The sequence below is a fragment of the Oryzias latipes genome, chromosome 19, assembly GCF_053564925.1.
Source record: "Oryzias latipes strain Hd-rR chromosome 19, Olatipes_Hd-rR_3.1".
NCBI classification, from domain to species: Eukaryota; Metazoa; Chordata; class Actinopteri; order Beloniformes; family Adrianichthyidae; genus Oryzias; species Oryzias latipes.
The window spans coordinates 9,183,044-9,197,440 of NC_136255.1; the positions used below are offsets into that span (position 1 = coordinate 9,183,044).

The window sequence follows — 14,397 nt, forward strand, 5'->3', positions numbered from 1 at the left end:
GTTGTATTTAACCAATTTCGGGTGCTATTTTAAATAGCAAAAATAAACCACATCCTTCCCTTTTTTCAGGAAAAGAGTCTTCATCTGTAGCGATTGAAACAGAATCGCAGAGGCTGGACGACATGTAAAAAAACCAAGAAGCTACAAGGATACGACCCCCCCCCTCGAAGTTTCCGTATGTATCTTCAGTGTGTAAAAATATTTTGTGCTGAAAAACTTTGCTTTCGTATAAAACTTCAAGTAACCCAGAAACATGTCATCACCCTAACGGACAAACGTCGAGCAGCGACTTTAACGCGGTAAACAGCAGAGGACGTGACCGTACAAATTAAATGAAGTGAGTGGAGGGGATGGGGGATTGGGGGGGGGGGGGGGGGGGGGGTGGAATCCGCGGCACACGTCTGTGCAGAACCGGGGCCTGTGATCCGTATGGATCGTGGATCATCCGCGCAGCCTAGTAGCTTTTCCTGGGATTCGGTGTCAGACCGTGAAACCGCATCACCCACGGGACCTCATCACCGACCGAGGACCCACACTTTATCTATTTATTTGAAGTTACAGGACTGCATATGGTGTGTGATTTGAACTATAAACATATTCATCTTTGCTAATTATTGTGTATTCTCGTGCAGTTATGGACAAATGTTGGACACCTTGGGCACTATGTCAATTAGGTTGCTTTTAGGGTCTACGTGTTGGGCGGCCGCGGCGTCAGTCCCTCTCGATTCCCCCGCTGGAGCGGCAGACGTCCCCCCCCCCCCACCGCCGTGGGGCCTGTTTAGCGGGGGCATCACGGAGACACGGGGGGTCCACCGGCAGCTGCGCCCGAACCGCACAGGGTCCGAATGTCGGCTCCCCTGTCGCTAGGGACGCCGGAGGAGGGAAAGGCAAGGAGCCTGCGGGGCGAGGGTGGAGCGTGTCCCGATGTCTCTGCACTTCTGTCAAAAGTGGCAGGAAAATATACGTCTATATGCGCTACGAGCTCTCCATGGGAGTGTGAATTCAGCGCGGCAGGAAACATTGTCACCCCGTTAAGATCCTCACTGATAGCTGACACGGTTAACATGTTGGTGTTCCGGTCACGCAACACGAAGACGGACAAATAAAAGCAGCAGCACCATTCACTAAAGCAGCCAAACAGACAAACACGTGTCCACTTTTTTTTTAAGCACTTTAAAAAAGGTTGTTCATGTTTAGCCTATGTTGAACCCTTCCTGCGATGACTTTTCTCTTTCTGACCGTGGTCGGAAAACGTTGGCGGATCTTCCTTTGGGGTTATAAGCTACATGCGTTCTTGAGTTTGCCACTCGGCCGCTGGGGGGTTCTGTGTTGGGCAGGTGCCTGTATTCTAGAGCATTGAAAGGTAACAGCAATGTTAAGGTAAAGGTAACAGCAATGTTACCTTAACCTAACAGACTTCTTCTTTCTTTCAGATTCTTGTCCATCACATACAAAAGAACCTCTGAGAGAAGCTCCAGTGGAAGGTCCGGGCAGATGACAAGTATGTTTCTTTCTCACTATTGTTTTAGGAAACTTGACAAGAACTCCAGTCAGTTGTTAAATATTGTCTTTTTTTTAGCTTCAGAACACCGCACAATGAGGAGATGACGGCAGCAGTGAAAGATGCGGAACCAAATTGTTTCCACCAATTTAGAAGTAAGCACATGAAGTTGGATTTACACAACTCGCCATAAGTTAGAGATAATGTGATACTCAATGTCAAGTATTCAGTGTTACTTTCTTTTCAGAGATTTTTTGAATAGATTGCAATTGTATTAGTGTGATAGACAGCTCATTTAGTGTTATTAAGACCAAACACTAAGTTACAATAACGATATAGCATTGACAATGGATAATTATGATAAGCCACTGTGACAGACTGCATGGCACATTTTGAATATTCCACTTTGGAAACATGTTGCAATGCAATATGTTGACCTCATCTTCTGTACATTTCATATTTCCATCGACTAGGAGCTTGCAATCGAGCTATTGACAGTCTCAAGTGCAAAGAGAGAGAATGGAGATAGAAGCAAGGAGGAGGTCAAAAGGAGGACCAGTCAGCATGATCAGGTGAGTTGTCCTATTTGTGACCTTGTTTCATTTACTCAGGTCATGCATGGTCCAGTTGAACTGTGTATGTGTGTGTATGTTGTTTCCTCTAATTAAAATAATATTTTCCTTTCCTGTTGGTCCACAGCTCTTCAAAAAGAGGGTCAAAATTGCTGAGAAGATTCTCAATCAAGAGGATCTGTCATATATAAAAGGAGCCAATGCAAACTATGTCAGCGACGAGGAAAGTGATGAGGACAAACCATCTTATTATCAAGCCTCGCCAAAGCGGCGCTCCACTAGGCTAACCAGGGTGATGCTGAAATGCCAAAAAGCCTGGGAAGAAAACTGGAGGAGTGGAATTCAGCCAAAATTACGCATGAGACACTCAGCTGGCTTTACTGAAAGAAACCCACCACCAGTCAAGAGCTGCTATCTGGCAGAAGAGAAAAAAAAGGATGCATGTTTGTCTGTGGTTTTTGGATTATTTATTTATTTTGTAATAAAATATTTTTGAGTAATACAGATTTTCTGTCACCTTTTATTTCTTATATATTGTAGTGACCCGGGGGTTAGCGCTGCCTTCAGCCCCAAAGGCTCATGGGAAGTGGGGAGCTTTAGGGTGAAACCTTGAGTCAGAGGGCTGGAAGCTGAAGTGACCCTCCATGCTGTTTGGGCTGTCTGTGTACTTTGAATAAACGGGCTCTGTGCTGAAAGGAATCTCTGGTGCTCTGCCTGTTTATTTCCTCCCTGAGACTGTCCGGGGTCGTGCGGTGTATGGGGTACGGACAGCTCTCCAATGAAGCCATCTAAATTAGCAGTTGGTTTCAGCTACCCCACGAAAGTGACGGTCCGGCTGGATCGTTACATTGGTGTCAGAAGTGGGATGCTTAGCCGCTGCTACACCATGGAGAGCATCACCATGGAGGGTGAGACGGAGCAGCTGATCCTGGTGGCAGTCTGGGACAAGGGAGCAGTAAGGGCGATAACACCACCCTGATGGATCAAGCACCCACCGTCATCCGCAGCCTGGCCCTACCCGGCACCAACGCTAGAACATCCGGACTAGACTGTGATGACGGTGAGCAGCCCAGCTGAACCTTCACGACGCAATGGCTCAACAACGATGGAACCACACCTGGCTCAGGTCAACCTGGCAGCCGGCCATGAGAGCTAGACGCTGAAGGGGACTTCTCACACACCCAGGCCTGGCTTTAGAGGGCGCTACACTGCTGGACCTCCCATCTGCGGAGCTGCGAGACCTGTCAGCGCGGACAGCAGATCTTCGCTTTGGGGAGGAGGGTTTGACGAAGCACACCCTACAGCAGCTGGAGTCTCGCCGCCGTACTGACGACGACAATCGCCTGGGATGCCTGGGGACCTTCTGCTGCTGGTGTGCAGCTCTTCACTTGGAGAGAGTCTACTCCCCCATGGTGACGTGCACCCTGATGGCGGTGCTTCCACGGAGGCGGGGACTGGTTCTCCTGGCTGGGCACATACTGGCATGGAACTGTGTCAGTTGCAGATGTGCTAACCCAGCCAGTTAAGAGGAGGACTGTACACGGTGGCGGTTGAAACCTAGGATTGTGCGAAGGAGTCTCCAGCCAGTGTGTTCCTGTGTTTTGCTAATTGTGTTGTGTTATTCAGTTATGCAGTTATGTGAGGGTTGTGGGGACACTAACCCTCTTAGGTGGGGGCAGTGTAGTGACCCAGGGGTTAGCGCTGCCTTCAGCCCCAAAGGCTCATGGGAAGTGGGGAGCTTTAGGGTGAAACCTTGAGTCAGAGGGCTGGAAGCTGAAGTGACCCTCCATGCTGTTTGGGCTGTCTGTGTACTTTGAATAAACGGGCTCTGTGCTGAAAGGAATCTCTGGTGCTCTGCCTGTTTATTTCCTCCCTGAGACTGTCCGGGGTCGTGCGGTGTATGGGGCACGGACAGCTCTCCAATGAAGCCATCTAAATTAGCAGTTGGTTTCAGCTACCCCACGAAAGTGATGGTCCGGCTGGATCGTTACATTGGTGTCAGAAGTGGGATCCTTAGCCGCTGCTACACCATGGAGAGCATCACCATGGAGGGTGAGACGGAGCAGCTGATCCTGGTGGCAGTCTGGGACAAGGGAGCAGTAAGGGCGATAACACCACCCTGATGGATCAAGCACCCACCGTCATCCGCAGCCTGGCCCTACCCGGCACCAACGCTAGAACATCCGGACTAGACTGTGATGACGGTGAGCAGCCCAGCTGAACCTTCACGACGCAATGGCTCAACAACGATGGAACCACACCTGGCTCAGGTCAACCTGGCAGCCGGCCATGAGAGCTAGACGCTGAAGGGGACTTCTCACACACCCAGGCCTGGCTTTAGAGGGCGCTACACTACTGGACCTCCCATCTGCGGAGCTGCGAGACCTGTCAGCGCGGACAGCAGATCTTCGCTTTGGGGAGGAGGGTTTGACGAAGCACACCCTACAGCAGCTGGAGTCTCGCCGCCGTACTGACGACGACAATCGCCTGGGATGCCTGGGGACCTGCTGCTGCTGGTGTGCAGCTCTTCACTTGGAGAGAGTCTACTCCCCCATGGTGACGTGCACCCTGATGGCGGTGCTTCCACGGAGGCGGGGACTGGTTCTCCTGGCTGGGCACATACTGGCATGGAACTGTGTCAGTTGCAGATGTGCTAACCCAGCCAGTTAAGAGGAGGACTGTACACGGTGGCGGTTGAAACCTAGGATTGTGCGAAGGAGTCTCCAGCCAGTGTGTTCCTGTGTTTTGCTAATTGTGTTGTGTTATTCAGTTATGCAGTTATGTGAGGGTTGTGGGGACACTAACCCTCTTAGGTGGGGGCAGTGTAGTGACCCAGGGGTTAGCGCTGCCTTCAGCCCCAAAGGCTCATGGGAAGTGGGGAGCTTTAGGGTGAAACCTTGAGTCAGAGGGCTGGAAGCTGAAGTGACCCTCCATGCTGTTTGGGCTGTCTGTGTACTTTGAATAAACGGGCTCTGTGCTGAAAGGAATCTCTGGTGCTCTGCCTGTTTATTTCCTCCCTGAGACTGTCCGGGGTCGTGCGGTGTATGGGGCACGGACAGCTCTCCAATGAAGCCATCTAAATTAGCAGTTGGTTTCAGCTACCCCACGAAAGTGATGGTCCGGCAGGATCGTTACAATATTTTTGAGATGACTGATATCTTGAAATATCCTGACTTACATCACTAGTGTTTGTTCTTCAGATATGCCTGATGGACATCTGTTCTAAATCGTAACTTCAGATATGACTAGTATACGGACATCAGATATCAACAGATTTGACATGGATAGAATCTGGAAATATCCTGACCTTGGATATCACTAGTGACGCATCTCATCTCCGGAGAGATTCTCATCTCCAGATTCTATCAGAATAAAAGTGTCCCATACTCGGAGTTGATATGCTCAGGAAATGAACTTAGAAACAGTCATGTCCGGAGAGTATCCACCGTAGATATCACCAGATATGGGGTATTTCTGAGGATATCCAGACAAATCTATCTCCTGATTCTGGGGGCTTTTGCGCAGTGAGAGTCACTGAGTGTGATATTATTAAAGCTGTTAGTTTGTGTACTGTAATTGTTGCTGCTTTATCCAGTATATGACCTCAATCACTTGAACCTACAACCCAGACTTCTGTGTGTTGGCAGAAGTCTGTTTTCCCTGTAATTAAGAACTGGTAAAAATGATGGCACTTGAGCACCCATTTTTTTTTGTGGATGATAATGTCAGGAGCCGGAGCCAGGGCGGTTTTGGTGGGTGTTTTTTTTCACTTCCGGTTTTGGCCTTTTATTTTGTTACTTCCGTTCAGCGCCCATTGTCTCACTAGGTAACTTCACCGGTCATCACCGGCACCTGTCTGCTCACCTGTTTGTCATTCCCATTTGTGTATTTAAACCCTTGTCTGTTTGTTACTTGTCACTGGGTCGTTCTGTAAGTTTGCTTCAGTCATTTTGAGTTCAAGTGTGATTAAACCTTGTTCGCATTTGAAGCTCTTTCGCTGTCCTGTATTTGTGTCCCGTTTCAACCCTGAAAGATAAGGATTCAGGAAGTTTATTCATTCACCAATGTCTGAAACCAGGAGCGGTGAGATTATTGATGACATTTCATGAGAGCCATATAATGTTTAAAACTATTTTTTTATTTTATGTTATTTCAACAATTTTAAAGTGCAATAAGTCTGTGGATTTGTTTTTGTTGTTATTGTAGCGGACTGAGCTAGACTGGGTGGCTGTTGGGTCGTGTTCTAAGTTCACTGAACGCATGAAGCACAGATGCTGATTGGCCCTCAAGTTCTGTCACTCAGCCTGTCGTTGGGGAGTTTGGACCAATGGGGATTCAGCTATATTAGGAAATAGGAGGGCTGATGCGGGAGCAGGGGAATAAAAAGTGTGTGGGGTGGGGTGGGAGCTGTCCACGGGAGAGATTCAGGAGTTGCTGAACAAGTTGTACGGCAGTACAATAAAGAACCTTAAAAGAGGTTAAGTCTCAGTGTGGGAAAGGGACTACTACATTATGCTGTTGCTAATAAATGATGAGTATTTCTTAGCATTAATGTGACTTCTGGTGCTGCAGGTTGGTTCTGCTGATGGTCTAGTCTGGTTGATACATGGTGAGTTTTTGGCCGCATTTACACTGCAGGTCTTGATGCCCATATCCGATTTTCTGACTATATCCGATTTTTTTTTTTGACGACCCGCTTACATCACCTTTAAAAGTGACCCGTATCCGATTTTTGCATTTACACTATACAATGTTGAACCTATCAAACGTAGACGTTCTGAGGACTACGTAGCAGCATTTCCGCCTTCCGCGGACCTCTTTCGAACTTTTGTGTTACTGCGGTTGTCATAGAGGCAACGCAGCGATGGAAGGAGGCGTTGCCTTGGGCGCTCCAGGATGATGCAGGCGAACAAGAGGAGATGCGAAAGGAAAAGGGGGGCTGCTCGGCCGGCTTATGTGCTCTCTCTGAGTTTTAAATCAGGAAGGGTTTGCAAACGTGCTGTACTAGCAGTTTGATCCAAGTGCTGAATCTTTCCTGCGCGATGACTTCTTTTTTCTGATCGTGGTCAGAAACGCACGGGAGATTTTCTCCAGGGCCGAAGGCGGATTCTACTTTGGGGTTCACTGTCCCGTTCGGAACCCTCAGCCTCCAGAGTGGGTTAAGAAAGCCTCCAAAACAGTTCTTTTGGGGGAGACACCTTCTTTTTATTACGGTTCTCTGAAACTCTCCCGCTCCGCGCTCACACCCCCTCTCCTCTCCTTACACACACACATGTACGCGCGGTCCCCATCACATACACGCCCCCATTCCACAACAACACAAGCAAAGATATAACCGGCTTCTAGCCTGTTCCATAGCAACGGTGTCCAGCTTGATTAGTTACCGTTTGCGTCCCGACCGGGACCGGACCGGAAACAACAGCGGTTTCCGACTACAGTCCAAAGCCTGAGGCTGAAAGGTAACATGCTGACAGCAACATCAGCGCACAAAAGCACCTTCTTCAGTCATCTGATCTCAGTTGGTGGTGTCCTGAGTTGACGTCACTGACGTACGACTCGCATTTACTGGGGAATATCCGATTTGTTTGCTTACATGGCACATGCAAATGCACGTATCCGATTCATATCTGATTTATTTCCACATATGAATGAGGCCTGTATCCGATCTCAGAAAATCGGAATCCATGCGCTTTTGTCCTGCTTACACGTTCACCGGTCATATCCGATCTGTGCCACATGAGGAAAAAATCGGAATTGGGTCACTTGAACCATGCAGTGTAAATGCGGCCTAAGCTTCATGCAGGTGTTGAGACTTCCATCCGTTAAACATGATTCTAGGTGGGTTTGAATGTTCTTTACATGTGAAAACTGCATATGTGGAGCCAAGTATTGTCAGTACAGCAATACTCACATGCTGCAGTATGTGGAACGTGACGGGCAGCGTGTTCTAATCAGAGCGCCGCTTCACCTCTCTGCCTGTGCCCACTACCCCTCCCCTCTTCATCCTCAAAGACGGGAGCGCAAATCTGCCGGGACAGCAATTCACAGGTTTCAGGCTGTTACAAACTGAAATTGCTTTGCGCCCGAGAAGGACTGGTCTAATGAAACTTTTTAAAAAATTATTAAAGATATGTATGCGAGCCAGATGTGGCCATCAAAAGAGCCAGATACGGCTCGTGAGCCATAGGTTCCCGACCCCTGGCCTAGATTATGGAGACTTTTGAGTGAGAAGAAGTCTTGGAAGTTAATTCTATTCTTTATTGGTGGCCAGTGAAGCTGTTTGAAACAGGGGGATATGACTTTATGAAGGGACATTGACTAATAATTTCATAACTAGATGTGGTATAGATGTTTATTTGTTGTATGTCAATTTTTAACATTTTGTTGTTGCTTTACAGAATGAGTGTTAAGGCCACACAGGGGTTCATGTAAAGGAGAAAAATACAGGAAGATGTGGGTGCTCTAATCAAGGAGTTGCAGGTGAGAGTACTAAAGTGATTTTATATTTTTCCATTCAGCCATCTATAAGTTTAATGGCTTAAGTCTGCTATAAACTGCCACTTAGCCTTTTTGTGTCTATTAGAAAGACTGAAATGTTTTGGCAGCTTATACCCAAATAATGTATTTAAAAACATCAGATTTTGACAAATTTTTTATTATTTCAATATTGGCATGTCATCGAATTAAAGTCTGTTTCGATTCCATGGTGCCAATTAACAGCTGTTAAGGGACACCACGTCAAGCACTTAGATCCCAGAACCATAGACCAAACTATTCCATCCATGCCTTTACTAAACGCACTTATCATGTTCAGCGTCAAGGGGTTTTTCTGGAGCCCATCCCAGCTAGACATGGACAAGCAGCCATGTGCACTTGCATAAACATGTGGGTGCAATTTACAATCAGCGATAACCCTGACTGCATGAACCAGGGGGGTATTCCAGGAAGCATGTTTAAACTAGCCTGACTTTAAGCCTGAACTCTGGCTGAAATCCGCCTGAACTTGCTTACTCTGGGTATGTCGGTTCCAAAAGACCGGGTATGAGTTGGCGTAATTGCGCTCGACTTGGTAACCCTGGGTTAATGCTCGTGCACGGAAGGTACATAAAGACATTCTCAATAGATCGCCGATTTCCGGAGTCACCATGGAAACGCGTGGAGAACCAAAGAGAGCGCAATACTTTAGTGAGACGGAGTCTGAGATTTTAATGACGGCGTATGAAGATTATACGTCCATCAAAAAAGTAACACGGCTGCATCATCAGAAGAAATAGTGTCTGCTTGTAGTAGAAGAACAGACAAAGTAAACGCACAAGTTTCTGATCTTATTTCCAGTTTCCTTGTGACGCATATATATATATATATAAAACTTATCCAATTTTGCCACCTTAAATGAAATACTTCTATTGGTAACAAGTAATTGAGTTAAATTTATTCAACCTAATTTCTTACGTCTATAAAACTCAATAATTGTTTCTACAACTCAAATTTATGTATTTATCCAACTAAATGTCATATTACTCCAATTCAATTAATATTTTTTCCATCTTGATTAATTATATTTCTTGATCTCTCATATGTCTAAGTATGAGCCGTCAGATATACTCATTTTTATAACAATAAAAAGGACGGGGGAAAAAATGAACGTTGCGCTCAAATTCATTAAAGAGTTGTCCGTCTTTGTCATCATCCTTTTGATCGGTAGGGGTGCTATATAAACTCATCATCCTCTCCTTCACTCTTACTCATGGTGCAGAGACATAAGCACAGTAGGACAAGATAACTCAGCAAAACATGGCAAAACACAGTAAAACAGCTAAACAACTAAAAAAATTTGGTCAAAAAGCCACACTTAAACCAAAATCCGTCCAGACAGGCAAAGGAAATGGTATCCCACAATCCCTTGCGGTGCCGATCTAACAGCAGCACCAAAGTTACACCTACTTAATTGAATTAATTTGAATGAAAGTAAAATAACTGTCTGATAAATACGTGTTATTTTTAAACTGACTTAGCAAACAAATAATTTATCTTAAATGAAGCAAATAACTAAGTTAGATCAAAGTGAAAAAGCTGAATTTTCCAACATCCATATGTGGTCTTATCACCCTCTCATGGTGGAAAAAGTATTATCTGAGCTTCTTCATCCACTAAATCATCTTCAAATGGACATGCCATGCTGCTTCACCTCTCTGTAAACAAACTAACCTTCAACTAAACCTGCTCCCGACCAGGTTATGTTCAGAGCATGAGTTGCTATGGCAACTTGACCTACCCTGAAACATACCTCAATTTCTGGAACCGAAAACTGAGGTTATCAACTTCCTTAGCCTCAAACTTACCGTCGGAGCTAGCATAACCTGCTTCCTGGAATACCCCCCAGGAAATTCTTGCGGTAAGGCAACAGTGCTAACCACCATGCTGCACCGTACTCCTCATATTCATGCATCATGAATATTGAATGTTTGTGTATTTAAGCAGCATCGGATGGTTATGCAAGTTCCCTCGGGATTAATAAAGTACTCTATCTATCTATCATATTCATAAATTTTATTTACAGAAAATGCAGAGAAAAGCTTTTCACAAGAACTAAGTTGAATTGAACGATGACTCACGGTGAGCAGCCCTCACATGAGCACAGTGAGCATTTATATATATGGAATATATATTATAATATATATGGAATATATATTGCTTTATTTACATGACTGAAAATTGTAGATTCACACTGAAGGCATCAAAACTATGAATTAACACATGTGGAATTATAACATAACGAAAAAGGGTGAAACAACTTAAAGTATGTAGGTAGGTTCTTCATAGTAGCCACCTTTTGATTTGAATACTGCTTTGCACACTCTTGGCATTCTCTTGATGAGCTTCAAGAGGTAGTCACCTGAAATGTTTTTCACTTCACAGGTGTGCCCTGTCAGGTTTAATAAGTGTGATTTCTTGACTTATAAATGGGGTTGGGACCATCAGTTGTGTTGTGCAGAAGTCATGTGGGTTACCGGTAGTTTTGAGACTGCAATAAATCAAGCTCTACTTGACTTTAGTTAATGATCACTATATTTAATTAACCAAATGTTACTTAAGTTCAAAATGAAAAATCTTTTATGATTGATATTAGAAACTACCAATTGGGTTGAGACATATTTATTTTACTGTACCGTAAAAACAACCAAGTACCATCAGAGTGGACAACACACATGATCGCAGCAAAAAATGATCAGGCCATCATTAAATTCCAATGGGTGGAAAAACTGAATTTTGCGAAGACATGTGACCATACTGTAATGTTTATTTTTATGCGGAAAAACAACAGTGGACGTTATTAAATTAAAATCTGAATGGATTTGCCATTAATTCTTGTTGACATATTTAATTTACACTTGATTATCATGCAAGAAATGGAAGGAACCTGGAAAACTTCACCTGCACTGTTCACTACCTGGGTAGTGAACAGTGCAGTAGTATCTCTGAGTATCTCTGAGTATCTGAGTATCTCTGAGTAATGCCAGTTGAATTTTTGGCTAAAGATGTCCTGGATTGATGTCCTGGATCGATTATTTTTTATTTATTTTTTTTAGGTCAGTGAATCGGATCTGGTTCACTCTCACACTCACACACCGGAAAAGACTGACGCTTGTGCTGGGGGGTTTATACATGCTCTGATGCTCCAGCTGTGGAGAACAGTTTGTTTTTTTCTGCAGAATGTCACAAAACAGGCTGGTTCCAATTGCAGTAGGTTTATTAGCTAAGCTAAAAGTCCACAAGGTGAAATCAGGGTCAGTTAGGATGGGGTCAATAACGAGGATGGGGGCATCAGAGAAGAAACAGAAGTAGCCAGGATCCAGGCAAGATTTGGGGCAGGCGGCAGGCAAACGGAGTCAGAGAAAAAACAGGGTCAGGAGATCAGTAATACAGGCAGAGTGGCACAAACAGTACTTTGCACTGAGTAAGGCTCAATGCAATGCTTGAGTTTGCTGTGAGTGATGGCAAATGAGAGCCAGGTGTGTGGCATCCAGAAACTGTGCGGTGGGGTTGCTGGGAGATGAAGTGCACTTAGAACTCTGGAGATGGGTTTCACTGGTGACCAGAGGGGGAGACAGAGCTCTGACATCCGACACTTGACGTTATTCAGGGGCTTTATACCAAGTACAACCGATCAGCTGCTAAAAGAACAGCAAAATGATTGTCAGCTGTGGTTTTCAATGCATATAGCTTCAGATACTAGGTTTGGGCGATGTCCCCTAATTTGGCCGTTGACGATGTTTGCTGTCAACCATCGGGATGGACGATGACATCGTCGGGGGGGGGGGGGGGTATTTTTACATTTTTCGTTCTTATATAACTGCTATTCGTTATTTTGCTTTTTTCATTTTATTTCCCAACTAATGGTTAATCCGCGATGATCCAGTATAAACTGAGGGAAGTGACTTTAACAGAAAAAGTAACAAGCAAGATAGAAAAGAAGTGTAGTCGCTCCCGCACTAAATTAGTGAAGTGGACCGGCGGAGCGCGGACTTAAAGCTTTGTGTTTGATGGGAGGGGTTACATGAGCGGTATGTGTGGGAGATTTAAGACTGCGATCCGTCCCGCAGCTCTAGGGGTACTACCTACCGAACTCAGAACCGGGTCTAAACGTGTGTCTGAGCACAGCTCGGATCGTCAGCAGACACACAGAGGTTTGAGCATCAAAGCAGAAATGTCGCTCAGTCCTTAGAAAACATTGAAACAATGACGTGGATTTGTGTTTCCAGTCGTGTCCCGACTAAATAAAGGCTGATGTTATTCTTACACGTTTACGTGCAGCGCCACCCAAAGCTAATGTTGTTAGCCCGTGTTAGCATACTGCTAATCCTGGCTACGTTCAGAAAAAGCACTGACCACGGATTAAAATTAAAATGATGAGCGAACAGGTGTTTCATAATAACCGTAACATTATTAAAAGCACGTTTAGAAGATCGTCTCGTATTTTACCGAGCTGACATGTCAATATATATAGCTGCTCGCCGCTGTTATCGTTTTGTATTGAATTGTTACCTTCAATAAAGTTTGGAAAAAAAGCCGCTCGGCGGAAGTTGTATCCTCTTCCGGTTTTCAAACTGCGCATGTGCGAATACTGCGCGTGTGCGAATGATTTATTCCGACCGAAATTGTGACCTTAGTGAACGTTTTTATATTCTGAAAACATTTTTCTGGAACCATGTACACGGTTGGATTCTAATGCGACCATTGATCCGGTCAAGATATTTTTCACATGTAACCGCGGCTTATGGTGTCGACTCGCAGCGTGGCGGGGGCGTGGCATCACGATGGTGGTCTCTCCATCGGGATGTCAGTCACCCATCACGATGGACGATGATATCGTCCATCGGCACAACCCTATCAGATACAAAGTTAACTGTTCAATTCACATTTTTGAACCATTCTTTAAGTGATGAACTCCAAAATAAAACACTATGTTGAGGTCAAATGTGTTATTTCTGCAGGGCAAGTTTCTAGAAGCAAACCTCCAGAAAAGTTTTACAGCCAACACGTAAGGTGAGCTCCAGATCTTCTCTCACTCCTCATTGTGGAGGAGGTGGTCATGTTAGGAGTGTCGAACAGGTCATCAGGATTCCTGAACCCCACAAAGGGTGAAGAAAAATAGTGAAGGCTAGGAGGTTTGTGATAATTTCATGGCTACATTTATTTTAAATTTTAACTTTTTTTTTTTTTTTATTGACAACGTTGCATCAGACATTACAGCCCTGGTCTTTTTTGACAGAGTTAATTTCATGGCCAGCTAGAATGATTTTTCTTTTTTAACTAGTCTTCTTTTCTTAAAGAATACATTTAAACTACTGAAATCCTTACTGAACTTATTCAGTTGGTAGGAATGTACTCTATAAGGATAATTGATTTAGTTCTAAAAATGTCAAAAATAGACAAGGTTGTCATAGATGATACTTTGTAACCATGGCATTGTTCGCAAAAAGCTCTCTTGAAAAAGAGTGTGTTAATCTCAATGGGAAAATTCCTGGGTAAATAAAGGTTAAATAAAAAAATTAAAAAAGATTTTCCTCTTTTAGTTACTTTAAATTGTAATTATTTTTTTCCCCACATGATAAGAAAATATTCCATCGCAGCTTTGCCCTGTGACAGTTATCATGTCAGGTGATTGTTTAGATGGCTGTTACTTTCTTTAAATGAAGAATAAAATGTACTGAATTGTCAGTGATTAATAATTGTGATGTTTTTAATACTTTAATCTGTTTAAAAAATAAATACATATTTTACAGACCTGACTTTGACACCTATTTCCTTTTCTACTTGTAT

The 14,397-nt window shown here is 44.4% G+C and overlaps 1 protein-coding gene and 1 long non-coding RNA gene across 8 annotated transcripts in view; one reads left to right on the forward strand and one right to left on the reverse strand.

Annotated features, from left to right (window-relative positions):
• The window catches only part of adgra1a (adhesion G protein-coupled receptor A1a), a 68,731-nt gene that overhangs the window by 35,572 nt on the left and 18,762 nt on the right, over positions 1–14,397 (reverse strand). The gene's annotated exons all lie outside the window — the stretch shown is intronic.
• On the forward strand, positions 1,424–2,245 carry LOC110014868 (uncharacterized). Of its 2 annotated transcripts, XR_002289872.3 has the most exons (4): positions 1,424–1,501; positions 1,580–1,656; positions 1,975–2,073; positions 2,201–2,245. It is a non-coding gene; the product is annotated as an uncharacterized LOC110014868 (long non-coding RNA). The 2 variants fall into 2 exon arrangements; XR_013651621.1 differs by lacking the exons at positions 1,424–1,501; positions 1,580–1,656 and having other exon boundaries at positions 1,933–2,073.